Raw genomic sequence first — 14,329 nt, forward strand, 5'->3', positions numbered from 1 at the left:
CGTGGTGTTTCCGGCAAGGGCTCTGGGTCTCTGTCCAGAGCGGGGGCTCGTTCTTCCTGCAGGGGTGGGTGAGTCATCGTCGGCGTCTGGGTGTTGCGCGGGAGCCAGGGCAGGCTCTCCCTGCCGAGGCGGTGACTCCTCCTCTGCCTCGGGTTCTCCTGCCAAAGCCCGAGCAGGTACAGGTGCACGTGGAGGTGGAGGTTCTGGCTGAGGGGGTGGGACATCAGTGCCTGGGGCTGGGGGTCCTGCAGGCACGGAGATCCGATCTGCCCGGTGTGCTGGCCAGAACCCAGCTGGCCTGGTGTCTCTGCGAGGGCAAGTCTCGGTTCTCCATCTGCCCTCGGTGGATCCCTGGGTCCTGCACCTGGAGCCACCACCTCTGTAGGGACAGGTCTGGGAAGTGGAGCCTGGTTCCAGTTGGAGGCCAGTGCTAGAGCTGGGGGAGAAGCAAAGTTTGCCCACAGGCCAGCCTTGGCATGTGCGTATCCCGGGACAGAAAGCTTCCAAGAGATTCCCAAAGAATACCCAGGGTCGGATGTCTTTTGGGACTGAAGTGTGCAAGATGGGGGTGGGGGTGTGAGGCCAGCGCTTGCTGCAGGCCCAGCAGCATCTTTCGGGGACTCGTCCCTGTGTAGCTCAGCACCCCCTCCCCACACACTCCCGTGCACCAGCCCCAGCGTCCTCACCTCTGTGCTCTGGCGTGCTGGGCTCCAGGTCCTCCTGCTGCCTCAGAGGCTGGGGTTCTCGGGACTCTGGGTCGGAGCCGGGTGTGCTGAGCTCCGTGGCAGCCTCAGACTGGGCCGCCGGGTGTATCCTGTGTGGTGTCTCGGCAGCAGGCCTTCCCCGCCTCCGCTTCGCCCCCGGTGGGGCTGATGCCTCCGTGGGCACGCTCACCTGGAGCCTGCACTGGGCCTCAGGGGCGGGGGGGTGGTGCTCCGACCCCTCCCTCCGGGAGGTGGACGGGGTGTCCCCGTCCTCGGCCTCATCACGTGGGAAGCTCTGCAACAACAGTGACGGTCAGCCAGCCATGCTGGGACTTTTCCGAGCTGGGCCTGGCCAGTGGAGCCGCTGCTTCTGCCTGCTCGAACTTCTCTTCCCAGAAGGGTCAGAGACGTGTGTCTGCTCAGATCCCCACCCGGGACGAAAGAGACCCACCTGAGGGTGTGAGGCCAGCCTGGGCGGCCGGCGCTGCCCGCACTCTCCCCATCCCAGCCAGCCTGCTCTCCCCTGGGGTGTGGACACAACTTGCCCGCAGGCTTCTGACCCCACATCCGCCTGGGCTTCCTTGAGGGAGACACACCCCGAGAAACCCGCATCCACACACACAGGCAAAGGACCCGGTGTTTCCGGGTGGCATGGGAGAGGTGGGCTGGCCCGGCCTGGGGCTCCCCGTGTTACCTTTCTGTTTCTCCGGGCAAAGGGCCAGAGGCCTCTCGGGGGTGCCCTGAGCCAACGTCGACAGGGTGCCCACGCACACTGCCTGTGAGCTCTCCTGAGGCCCCGGCCTCTGGGCAGGGGCAAACAGCAGAACATCCTGGCAGCAAGTGATCTGGCTGGGGGCTCCTCTCCGCTCTGGAGGCCTGGATACCCGGGTTGCGGGTTCTGTTGGGTTCTGTTGCCGGCAGGTGACATCATTTCCTGGGGTTCGTGCTGAGGTCCCTTCCCCAAAACTTCCCAAGGGAATCTCTGGGTTTCTGACTGCTCGACCACCCCCCTTAGGCCATGTGCAGGCACAGTGACAGCCACACAGCCCAGCCCACAGCCCTGGGGAGGCCTGGGTGCCGCCAGGGCCTGAGTTCCAAGGACCCCGCTGCTCTCAGACCAGGCTCCTTCTTCTCATAAGTGGTGTGGCCCTGGACAAGCGTATGCCCCTCAGGGTTTCCCCAGTCTCTCCATCTGCAGAGTGGGGGTCATTCTCCCATCTGCTTCCTAGGTCTGTCGGCCTACGAGCAGCTCCATGCCTTTCCACCTGGGGCCGATATCACGTGGAGCTTGTGCGCTGAGACTTCAGAAAGAAAGACTCCATCCAGGGCTGACACAGCACAGAATGGGGCAGAACGAGGCCTGGATGCGCCGTGGTACCCAGGAAAAGGCACTCCCCCTCCTGAGTGTTTTGAGACCCCGCATCCAAGTTGGAGGACCGAAAGGAAGACTCGAAGGTCTCCCTCTCTTATAGAAAAGAGTAGCCAACTTTCTGGTCCTCTGTTTCCATTGAGATTCTGTTCAAGTGTCCCAGCTCGGCTTCTGCGGGTGGCTGAGCTTCTAATGGCTCCCTGCGTTCTTGTCTTTTCCTCTCCAAACCTTCCATCCTTTTCCCCCTTCTGGGGTGGATGGGCGCTGTCATTGCTTCTACCTTCGAGACAGATTGATGAAAAGTCTGGACCGTCGACTCCTTTCCTCTCTTTGGTTCCGTGTCTCTCTCTGTCTGTGTCCCTCTCTTTTCCCTTCTCGATTCAGTCTGTGTCTTCCTCTTTCTCTCTCGTGTGTAGATGGATGGATGCTAGGAATGCACATGTATATGATTAGATGAGGGTTATGTTTTAGGGATAGGTTAGAGGGAGAGAAAGGCTTTAGGTCGGAGTTGGTCATGGGGGAAGGGTCAAGGGTGGTGGTGGTGTTTCTTGGAATCTGAGTGCTGTGCATTCTTCGTCTCTTTCCATATGAACCCCTTCTCAGATACACCACTTGCAAGGAGTCTCTCATGTTCCGTTTCCCATCTTTTGCATTTCTGAATGCTTAGCTTCTCTGTTGTGAAGAGGTTCCATTGGATGGAAACCCATTGGCGTACTTCGTTTTCCTCTTTCCCTTACTTGAAGAGACCCATTTCTACCTCCGCCCAGCAAATGGCAAGGAGACTCTGATGTTAAGGAGCCTTTGACCTACGCTTCTTTCTAGCTGTCTCATGACATCAGTCTTTAGGGTGAGGTTTTCCCCCGATATTGAGGTGGTGTGAGATCAAAACCAATAGCGTTCTTCAGATGTAGCTGTCTGGTTTTCCCATGGACATTTATTGAAGAGGCTTTCTTGTTCCCATTTGGATATTCTCCCCTTTTGTGTCAGAGATGAGTTGACCATGGATGCCGGGGTTTGTTTCTGGACCCTCAACTTTATTCCATCGATCTGGATCTGTGTGTGTTGTTGTATTCCCAATAGCATACTGTCCTGCTGCTGCCGCTGCGCCTAAGTCACTTCAGTCGTGTCTGACTCTGCGCGACCCCATGGCCTGCAGCCTACCAGGCTCCTCCGTCCAGGGCGTTTTCCAGGCAAGAGTACTCGAGTGGGTCGCCATCGCCTTCTCCGATACTCTCCTGAGGATCCTAGTTTGGTCGTCTAATTTCCTTTCACACAACCTTGGATGTCCGTATCGGGGCTTTTTCGTCGGATTGTATTGACAATTTAGGCTCTTTTCTGTTTCCGTACCCCTTTTGCAATTCTTTGTTCGGTGCGAAAATGCATTGGCATTTTGGGAGGAATAGCATCGAAGCTGTGGATTGCCTTGTGGGGCTGTGACATCATTTTCCCAATAGGAATTCTTTCAAGCCCTGAGCACAGCTTCTCTTTCCAGTGGTTGGTGTGGGCTTGATCTTCCTTCTTCCATCTCTCGCCGTTTTGTGAGAACAGGTCCTTCCTTCCCTTCTGGGTTAGATGGACTCGTGGGTATCACTTCAGTGAATGGCATTGTCAGTGGGGGTGATAATTCCCTTCTCATTGGAAGACTTTGCTGTGAGTATTAGAAATGCAAGTGATTTCTCTTCCCCTTCCTCCCTGTCCATCTCTCAGAGCCACCGGGAAACAGAGGCCTCATCCAGGGTCACACAGGCCTGAGGGAGTGCAACTAGACTGTTGTTTCTTCAGGCCCTCAGTGCTGGACATCATCCGGGATACTCTGTGTGTGTCTTCCTCAGTCTGGTGTCCCTTCAGACCTTTCCCTAGTTTTCACAGGCTTGTCGTGTTGGTGTTCTTTGTCTGTTTGGAGACACATCCTTGAGAAGCTTTGTGTTTCCACTCATTCGTCTCGCGATGTATGACCTGTCTTTTGCTTTTGTAATGAGGTCTTTCCCACAGTAGATATCTTTGATTTTGCAAAGTCCACTGTATTCTCTGGGTTGTTTTGTGGGCTGCCTTTTTGTTTTGTGTGTGAAGACTCAAAGCACATGTCCGGTTTCTGCTCATTGTTCTTCTAGATTTGTGACAAGTTTTCATGGAAACTTTGTCTAGGGATAACTGGAAGTGAACTCGGTGTAAGGTGTCAAGTCTCCATCTCCATTCATGTCATGCCCTGCAGTTTCCAATTCCCTGTTCCTGAGTGGTTTTGGAGACCTTGTGGGAAGTTTGGTTGCATCGGAGTTTGCGTTTCCACCTTGAGTAGATTCACACTGTTCTGCCCTCAGGGACACTGTCAAGGGGGAGTGAGGAGCAGCCTGCACTTCCAGCAGTGACCACACGGTGGGGCGAGTGCTGCTCTCCCCTCTGGGAGCCCCAGGCCACAGGCATCCCAGTGAGGAGCCAGCTCTGTGCTCAGCTGAAAGGAGTTAGTCTCTCAGGAGCCTCTGAGCCCTTGCCTTTGGATCACCCAGGGTGGCATTTGCTGTGACAGAAAAAATTGCCCTGAATTCCATGGACGGAAGAGCCTGGCTGTGTAGAGTTCGTGAGTTGCCGTGAATCAGACACAACTGAGGACACAAAAATTCAATAGACTAAAACACTTTTTGGGGGTGGGGGGAGTGAAAGGGGGTGATGTGGGGTTTTTTGTCTCATATAATAGCCGAGGGAAATCTAGTTTAAACCTAAATTCACATAGATGGGAAAGGTATAGCTCTCCGTCACCCTATTAAAAAAAAAAAAAAGTCTTAACTTTTCTGAAAGCTTATTTAGTAGCTTCCTTGAGCAGTTCATTGTGAAGGATTTTTTTTTTTTTCTTTGACATTGGCCTCATTAAAAAGTACGGTTTGCCTTTACTGGATAATTTTGTTCATTGGTTTGTTAGGGAATCTTGGTAATATTTGAGTTTCCTGGGGAGTATGGTCACATGACCTGGCCCTGGCCAATCGGTGCGTTCCACCTCCCTGGCCACTGTGATTGGCTCCGGACTGGGGCAGTGCCCAATCGGGGCCCAGGGCCGGGCCTCACGTTGGAAGCCAGGGGAAGACGAGCTCTCGTCCTGCTGGGGTAGGGGAAGGGGTGGGGCCGGGGGAGGGCAGGCTCCAGCAGTGGGAGGGGCTTGAGGTCCGCCTGCGGCAGTTGGTGACCTTCCTGCTCCCCTCAGGGCAGAGCCGCCGGCCTGAGAATGAGGGCGCTGCTGAGCCCAGGGGCTGAGATGGCCCGCTGCTGCTGTGGTCCCAGAGCTCCACCCGAGACCTGAGGGAGGCCGTCTGCCCGTGAGTCCTCTCCCGCTTGTCTGTCAGCTTGTTTGAACCATGCTGGGTTTTCTGCCCAGCTGGCTAAGGGGAGTCCCTGGAAATGCAAGGGTGTGGGTTTTGGCAGACTTCAGGGAAGACATGCCAGATGAGCCTGGGAGACTCCAGCTTAATCTGGATTCAGGAGATATCTCTTCGGGCCAGCTAGTAATTGTAGGATAAGCCTAATGAGTCTTCACAGGATGAAGAGAGTAACGTGCCAAGGTAGCAATCGATGTCCTCATTCGAGAGGATGAAGCTGGTGCTCAGAGAAGGGGGGAACTTGGCCAGAGCAAGGAGGTGTGCACCCAGACAGAACCCCCAGATCCGGCCATTTGAGCTCAGGGAGGCCACTGGTGTGGCTTGTCCCTGTGGCAGGGGCCGAGGCACGCAGCCCACCCTGATTCCTGCGGGGGCCTGACTTGGGAAGTGCCATCTTGTAGCTTTGAGACTCACCAAACCAAATTGCACTGGAGAGAGGAAGGACACCTTCCTTCATCCACCCCCCACCCCCGCCGGATTCCCACATACCCTGACCCCTTTCTCTTGATTTCGGAGCCATTTCCAGAGTCCCGCTCATATGACCTCATTCGAAGTGCACTGTGGACGAGCTGCCATCTGCAGCTGCTACCACAGCAGCCAAGGGCTTTAGCTCCCGAGTACCTCCCTTCCTTTGGAACTTGGGGGCCCTCTACTCCCCACTTGCACACCATAGACCTTTGCTGAGGATTGTGGGGACCCTCACTCAGTTTGCAGCACGTTGTAGCCATCCCTGTCCTCTCAATACCTCCCTTGCCACTCAGCTTGTGAGCCCCTTTGGAGCAGCGTGGCCCACCTGGCTGCAACGGAAGAGACACAGCTGACAGTGAAACAACAGCTTAGATCTGACAGCCAGAAAGCTCTGTCAAAAGGGACCTCCCTCTTCACACCGTAGAGGCTGTAGGAGCCGCCAGGCTTTCGGAACCAGTGCTGGGGCCAAAATGACTCCACAGCCGTTTTCCTTCCTGGGGAGGGTTCTGGCTCGAGTGGGAATGGCTCAAGTCTCCTAAGGTTCTGAAAGCCCACTGTGTGCAGATTCACGGTACACAGAGAGGAGAAGGTGGAGTCCTGCCCTGGAGGTGGTCACAGCTCACGGATGAGCCAGGCAGGCAGGCAGGCAGGCAGGGCATGAGAACTCCTGGGCTGCCTTCATGAGTGAATGGTGTGGGGGCAGAGGAAGAGAAGCCGGTCTGCTCCCTCATGTGGTGCCCAGGGCAGGTTGTCCCCAGAGGAAACCCTTACGACGGTGAGGACTCTCACTGCTGTTTCCCAAGGGGTTCCGTCGGTGCGTGTCTTCCCCGGAGCGGTCAGGCCGTCTCTAAAGTACACTGGCCATGGGCATTGCCTCTCCTTGGAACTTCCCACGTGTTTCTCTTTTTTATGGAACAGTGATTTTTCTAGAGGGGTTCTGGGCCACAAGGTTGTTGGGTCATTTTCTAGCCTTCTGTCGTGAAGAACGCTTTCCTGGGCGTTGGGGTGGTTTGTTGTTCCAGCTCCCTTTCTTGGCTTCTTTTGGGAGCTGGTGCAACAAGAGGAGCTCAGCCTCTGCCTTCTGGCTGAGATGTCACCCTTCAAACAGCAATGCCTGCCTGGAGATAATGATGGCATTTGCCAAAAGGGCTTCGTTTGGCACATGATATCTTGAAAGGACGTACACCGTCCTGTCAGCTATCAAAGGCTAGTTCAAATGACATAAAAATGAGAACTCTCCAATGGAGTCTTACAGTAGGTGGAGAGTCCGAAAGAAACTCCTTCAGTCATTTCACTGAGAGTCATTGATTGGGGACACCAAGAATATAGGAAGGAATGCAGAAAGAAAAGATGAAATTGTGTTCAGGATCGGGGGGAGGGATGAACAGGGCGTGCTTGCCTTGAATCCAGGCTTTGTTGGGGGGTGGGGCATAAAGATCAAACGGGTCTGAAACCACAAAGTGGTGATGGTAACACAGTATCACCAGAGTTACACAACAGTGTTCCCAAATTGCAACAATGATGAAAAAGTTTACTAAATTAACCAACAAGTTCCCAACTTAACCAACAAAAATACAGGAAACCATACAAAAAATAAAACATCACCAGAAAGGTGGAAACAAACCAAATGCAAAGCAGTTCAGGGGAAAGGAACTCCATGTCCCCTGGGGGCAGACCGTGTTGACAGCGTCCACGGTGAGCCGACAGGGATAGAGGCGGCAGAGCCGACCGCTCCCCTGGACGTGGTGTTTCCGGCAAGGGCTCTGGGTCTCTGTCCAGAGCGGGGGCTCGTTCTTCCTGCAGGGGTGGGTGAGTCATCGTCGGCGTCTGGGTGTTGCGCGGGAGCCAGGGCAGGCTCTCCCTGCCGAGGCGGTGACTCCTCCTCTGCCTCGGGTTCTCCTGCCAAAGCCCGAGCAGGTACAGGTGCACGTGGAGGTGGAGGTTCTGGCTGAGGGGGTGGGACATCAGTGCCTGGGGCTGGGGGTCCTGCAGGCACGGAGATCCGATCTGCCCGGTGTGCTGGCCAGAACCCAGCTGGCCTGGTGTCTCTGCGAGGGCAAGTCTCGGTTCTCCATCTGCCCTCGGTGGATCCCTGGGTCCTGCACCTGGAGCCACCACCTCTGTAGGGACAGGTCTGGGAAGTGGAGCCTGGTTCCAGTTGGAGGCCAGTGCTAGAGCTGGGGGAGAAGCAAAGTTTGCCCACAGGCCAGCCTTGGCATGTGCGTATCCCGGGACAGAAAGCTTCCAAGAGATTCCCAAAGAATACCCAGGGTCGGATGTCTTTTGGGACTGAAGTGTGCAAGATGGGGGTGGGGGTGTGAGGCCAGCGCTTGCTGCAGGCCCAGCAGCATCTTTCGGGGACTCGTCCCTGTGTAGCTCAGCACCCCCTCCCCACACACTCCCGTGCACCAGCCCCAGCGTCCTCACCTCTGTGCTCTGGCGTGCTGGGCTCCAGGTCCTCCTGCTGCCTCAGAGGCTGGGGTTCTCGGGACTCTGGGTCGGAGCCGGGTGTGCTGAGCTCCGTGGCAGCCTCAGACTGGGCCGCCGGGTGTATCCTGTGTGGTGTCTCGGCAGCAGGCCTTCCCCGCCTCCGCTTCGCCCCCGGTGGGGCTGATGCCTCCGTGGGCACGCTCACCTGGAGCCTGCACTGGGCCTCAGGGGCGGGGGGGTGGTGCTCCGACCCCTCCCTCCGGGAGGTGGACGGGGTGTCCCCGTCCTCGGCCTCATCACGTGGGAAGCTCTGCAACGACAGTGACCGTCAGCCAGCCATGCTGGGACTTTTCCGAGCTGGGCCTGGCCAGTGGAGCCGCTGCTTCTGCCTGCTCGAACTTCTCTTCCCAGAAGGGTCAGAGACGTGTGTCTGCTCAGATCCCCACCCGGGACGAAAGAGACCCACCTGAGGGTGTGAGGCCAGCCTGGGCGGCCGGCGCTGCCCGCACTCTCCCCATCCCACCCAGCCTGCTCTCCCCTGGGGTGTGGACACAACTTGCCCGCAGGCTTCTGACCCCACATCCGCCTGGGCTTCCTTGAGGGAGACACACCCCGAGAAACCCGCATCCACACACACAGGCAAAGGACCCGGTGTTTCCGGGTGGCATGGGAGAGGTGGGCTGGCCCGGCCTGGGGCTCCCCGTGTTACCTTTCTGTTTCTCCGGGCAAAGGGCCAGAGGCCTCTCGGGGGTGCCCTGAGCCAACGTCGACAGGGTTCCCACGCACACTGCCTGTGAGCTCTCCTGAGGCCCTGGCCTCTGGGCAGGTGCAAACAGCAGAACATCCTGGCAGCAAGTGATCTGGCTGGGGGCTCCTCTCCGCTCTGGAGGCCTGGATACCCGGGTTGCGGGTTCTGTTGGGTTCTGTTGCCGGCAGGTGACATCATTTCCTGGGGTTCGTGCTGAAGTCCCTTCCCCAAAACTTCCCAAGGGAATCTCTGGGTTTCTGACTGCTCGACCACCCCCCTTAGGCCATGTGCAGGCACAGTGACAGCCACACAGCCCAGCCCACAGCCCTGGGGAGGCCTGGGTGCAGCCAGGGCCTGAGCTCCGAGGACCCCGCTGCTCTCAGACCAGGCTCCTTCTTCTCATAAGTGGTGTGGCCCTGGACAAGCGTATGCCCCTCAGGGTTTCCCCAGTCTCTCCATCTGCAGAGTGGGGGTCATTCTCCCATCTGCTTCCTAGGTCTGTCGGCCTACGAGCAGCTCCATGCCTTTCCACCTGGGGCCGATATCACGTGGAGCTTGTGCGCTGAGACTTCAGAAAGAAAGACTCCATCCAGGGCTGACACAGCACAGAATGGGGCAGAACGAGGCCTGGATGCGCCGTGGTACCCAGGAAAAGGCACTCCCCCTCCTGAGTGTTTTGAGACCCCGCATCCAAGTTGGAGGACCGAAAGGAAGACTCGAAGGTCTCCCTCTCTTATAGAAAAGAGTAGCCAACTTTCTGGTCCTCTGTTTCCATTGAGATTCTGTTCAAGTGTCCCAGCTCGGCTTCTGCGGGTGGCTGAGCTTCTAATGGCTCCCTGCGTTCTTGTCTTTTCCTCTCCAATCCTTCCGTCCTTTTCCCCCTTCTGGGGTGGATGGGCGCTGTCATTGCTTCTACCTTCGAGACAGATTGATGAAAAGTCTGGACCGTCGACTCCTTTCCTCTCTTTGGTTCCGTGTCTCTCTCTGTCTGTGTCCCTCTCTTTTCCCTTCTCGATTCAGTCTGTGTCTTCCTCTTTCTCTCTCGTGTGTAGATGGATGGATGCTAGGAATGCACATGTATATGATTAGATGAGGGTTATGTTTTAGGGATAGGTTAGAGGGAGAGAAAGGCTTTAGGTCGGAGTTGGTCATGGGGGAAGGGTCAAGGGTGGTGGTGGTGTTTCTTGGAATCTGAGTGCTGTGCATTCTTCGTCTCTTTCCATATGAACCCCTTCTCAGATACACCACTTGCAAGGAGTCTCTCATGTTCCGTTTCCCATCTTTTGCATTTCTGAATGCTTAGCTTCTCTGTTGTGAAGAGGTTCCATTGGATGGAAACCCATTGGCGTACTTCGTTTTCCTCTTTCCCTTACTTGAAGAGACCCATTTCTACCTCCGCCCAGCAAATGGCAAGGAGACTCTGATGTTAAGGAGCCTTTGACCTACGCTTCTTTCTAGCTGTCTCATGACATCAGTCTTTAGGGTGAGGTTTTCCCCCGATATTGAGGTGGTGTGAGATCAAAACCAATAGCGTTCTTCAGATGTAGCTGTCTGGTTTTCCCATGGACATTTATTGAAGAGGCTTTCTTGTTCCCATTTGGATATTCTCCCCTTTTGTGTCAGAGATGAGTTGACCATGGATGCCGGGGTTTGTTTCTGGACCCTCAACTTGATTCCATCGATCTGGATCTGTGTGTGTTGTTGTATTCCCAATAGCATACTGTCCTGCTGCTGCCGCTGCGCCTAAGTCACTTCAGTCGTGTCTGACTCTGCGCGACCCCATGGCCTGCAGCCTACCAGGCTCCTCCGTCCAGGGAGTTTTCCAGGCAAGAGTACTCGAGTGGGTCGCCATCGCCTTCTCCGATACTCTCCTGAGGATCCTAGTTTGGTCGTCTAATTTCCTTTCACACAACCTTGGATGTCCGTATCGGGGCTTTTTCGTCGGATTGTATTGACAATTTAGGCTCTTTTCTGTTTCCGTACCCCTTTTGCAATTCTTTGTTCGGTGCGAAAATGCATTGGCATTTTGGAAGGAATAGCATCGAAGCTGTGGATTGCCTTGTGGGGCTGTGACATCATTTTCCCAATAGGAATTCTTTCAAGCCCTGAGCACAGCTTCTCTTTCCAGTGGTTGGTGTGGGCTTGATCTTCCTTCTTCCATCTCTCGCCGTTTTGTGAGAACAGGTCCTTCCTTCCCTTCTGGGTTAGATGGACTCGTGGGTATCACTTCAGTGAATGGCATTGTCAGTGGGGGTGATAATTCCCTTCTCATTGGAAGACTTTGCTGTGAGTATTAGAAATGCAAGTGATTTCTCTTCCCCTTCCTCCCTGTCCATCTCTCAGAGCCACCGGGAAACAGAGGCCTCATCCAGGGTCACACAGGCCTGAGGGAGTGCAACTAGACTGTTGTTTCTTCAGGCCCTCAGTGCTGGACATCATCCGGGATACTCTGTGTGTGTCTTCCTCAGTCTGCTGTCCCTTCAGACCTTTCCCTAGTTTTCACAGGCTTGTCGTGTTGGTGTTCTTTGTCTGTTTGGAGACACATCCTTGAGAAGCTTTGTGTTTCCACTCATTCGTCTCGCGATGTATGACCTGTCTTTTGCTTTTGTAATGTGGTCTTTCCCACAGTAGATATCTTTGATTTTGCAAAGTCCACTGTATTCTCTGGGTTGTTTTGTGGGCTGCCTTTTTGTTTTGTGTGTGAAGACTCAAAGCACATGTCCGGTTTCTGCTCATTGTTCTTCTAGATTTGTGACAAGTTTTCATGGAAACTTTGTCTAGGCATAACTGGAAGTGAACTCGGTGTAAGGTGTCAAGTCTCCATCTCCATTCATGTCATGCCCTGCAGTTTCCAATTCCCTGTTCCTGAGTGGTTTTGGAGACCTTGTGGGAAGTTTGGTTGCATCGGAGTTTGCGTTTCCACCTTGAGTAGATTCACACTGTTCTGCCCTCAGGGACACTGTCAAGGGGGAGTGAGGAGCAGCCTGCACTTCCAGCAGTGACCACACGGTGGGGCGAGTGCTGCTCTCCCCTCTGGGAGCCCCAGGCCACAGGCATCCCAGTGAGGAGCCAGCTCTGTGCTCAGCTGAAAGAAGTTAGTCTCTCAGGAGCCTCTGAGCCCTTGCCTTTGGATCACCCAGGGTGGGCATTTGCTGTGACAGAAAAAATTGCCCTGAATTCCATGGACGGAAGAGCCTGGCTGTGTAGAGTTCGTGAGTTGCCGTGAATCAGACACAACTGAGGACACAAAAATTCAATAGACTAAAACACTTTTTGGGGGTGGGGGGAGTGAAAGGGGGTGATGTGGGGTTTTTTGTCTCATATAATAGCCGAGGGAAATCTAGTTTAAACCTAAATTCACATAGATGGGAAAGGTATAGCTCTCCGTCACCCTATTAAAAAAAAAAAAAAGTCTTAACTTTTCTGAAAGCTTATTTAGTAGCTTCCTTGAGCAGTTCATTGTGAAGGATTTTTTTTTTTTCTTTGACATTGGCCTCATTAAAAAGTACGGTTTGCCTTTACTGGATAATTTTGTTCATTGGTTTGTTAGGGAATCTTGGTAATATTTGAGTTTCCTGGGGAGTATGGTCACATGACCTGGCCCTGGCCAATCGGTGCGTTCCACCTCCCTGGCCACTGTGATTGGCTCCGGACTGGGGCAGTGCCCAATCGGGGCCCAGGGCCGGGCCTCACGTTGGAAGCCAGGGGAAGACGAGCTCTCGTCCTGCTGGGGTAGGGGAAGGGGTGGGGCCGGGGGAGGTCAGGCTCCAGCAGTGGGAGGGGCTTGAGGTCCGCCTGCAGCAGTTGGTGACCTTCCTGCTCCCCTCAGGGCAGAGCCGCCGGCCTGAGAATGAGGGCGCTGCTGAGCCCAGGGGCTGAGATGGCCCGCTGCTGCTGTGATCCCAGAGCTCCACCCGAGACCTGAGGGAGGCCGTCTGCCCGTGAGTCCTCTCCCGCTTGTCTGTCAGCTTGTTTGAACCATGCTGGGTTTTCTGCCCAGCTGGCTAAGGGGAGTCCCTGGAAATGCAAGGGTGTGGGTTTTGGCAGACTTCAGGGAAGACATGCCAGATGAGCCTGGGAGACTCCAGCTTAATCTGGATTCAGGAGATATCTCTTCGGGCCAGCTAGTAATTGTAGGATAAGCCTAATGAGTCTTCACAGGATGAAGAGAGTAACGTGCCAAGGTAGCAATCGATGTCCTCATTCGAGAGGATGAAGCTGGTGCTCAGAGAAGGGGGGAACTTGGCCAGAGCAAGGAGGTGTGCACCCAGACAGAACCCCCAGATCCGGCCATTTGAGCTCAGGGAGGCCACTGGTGTGGCTTGTCCCTGTGGCAGGGGCCGAGGCACGCAGCCCACCCTGATTCCTGCGGGGGCCTGACTTGGGAAGTGCCATCTTGTAGCTTTGAGACTCACCAAACCAAATTGCACTGGAGAGAGGAAGGACACCTTCCTTCATCCACCCCCCACCCCCGCCGGATTCCCACATACCCTGACCCCTTTCTCTTGATTTCGGAGCCATTTCCAGAGTCCCGCTCATATGACCTCATTCGAAGTGCACTGTGGACGAGCTGCCATCTGCAGCTGCTACCACAGCAGCCAAGGGCTTTAGCTCCCGAGTACCTCCCTTCCTTTGGAACTTGGGGGCCCTCTACTCCCCACTTGCACACCATAGACCTTTGCTGAGGATTGTGGGGACCCTCACTCAGTTTGCAGCACGTTGTAGCCATCCCTGTCCTCTCAATACCTCCCTTGCCACTCAGCTTGTGAGCCCCTTTGGAGCAGCGTGGCCCACCTGGCTGCAACGGAAGAGACACAGCTGACAGTGAAACAACAGCTTAGATCTGACAGCCAGAAAGCTCTGTCAAAAGGGACCTCCCTCTTCACACCGTAGAGGCTCTAGGAGCCGCCAGGCTTTCGGAACCAGTGCTGGGGCCAAAATGACTCCACAGCCGTTTTCCTTCCTGGGGAGGGTTCTGGCTCGAGTGGGAATGGCTCAAGTCTCCTAAGGTTCTGAAAGCCCACTGTGTGCAGATTCACGGTACACAGAGAGGAGAAGGTGGAGTCCTGCCCTGGAGGTGGTCACAGGTCACGGATGAGCCAGGCAGGCAGGCAGGCAGGCAGGGCATGAGAACACCTGAGCTGCCTTCATGAGTGAATGGTGTGGGGGCAGAGGAAGAGAAGCCGGTCTGCTCCCTCATGTGGTGCCCAGGGCAGGTTGTCCCCAGAGGAAACCCTTACGACGG

At 55.3% G+C, this 14,329-nt stretch overlaps 1 long non-coding RNA gene across 1 annotated transcript in view; it reads left to right on the forward strand.

Annotated features, from left to right (window-relative positions):
* The window catches only part of LOC145530002 (uncharacterized), a 1,493,464-nt gene that overhangs the window by 1,141,744 nt on the left and 337,391 nt on the right, over positions 1-14,329 (forward strand). The window contains exons 138-139 of the long non-coding RNA XR_014071397.1: positions 5,267-5,378; positions 12,914-13,025. This is a non-coding gene — a long non-coding RNA (uncharacterized LOC145530002). The remainder of the gene's footprint in view (positions 1-5,266; positions 5,379-12,913; positions 13,026-14,329) is intronic.

This window comes from Giraffa tippelskirchi, chromosome 12 (genome assembly GCF_054371585.1).
Source record: "Giraffa tippelskirchi isolate mGirTip1 chromosome 12, T2T-mGirTip1v1.2.pri, whole genome shotgun sequence".
NCBI classification, from domain to species: Eukaryota; Metazoa; Chordata; class Mammalia; order Artiodactyla; family Giraffidae; genus Giraffa; species Giraffa tippelskirchi.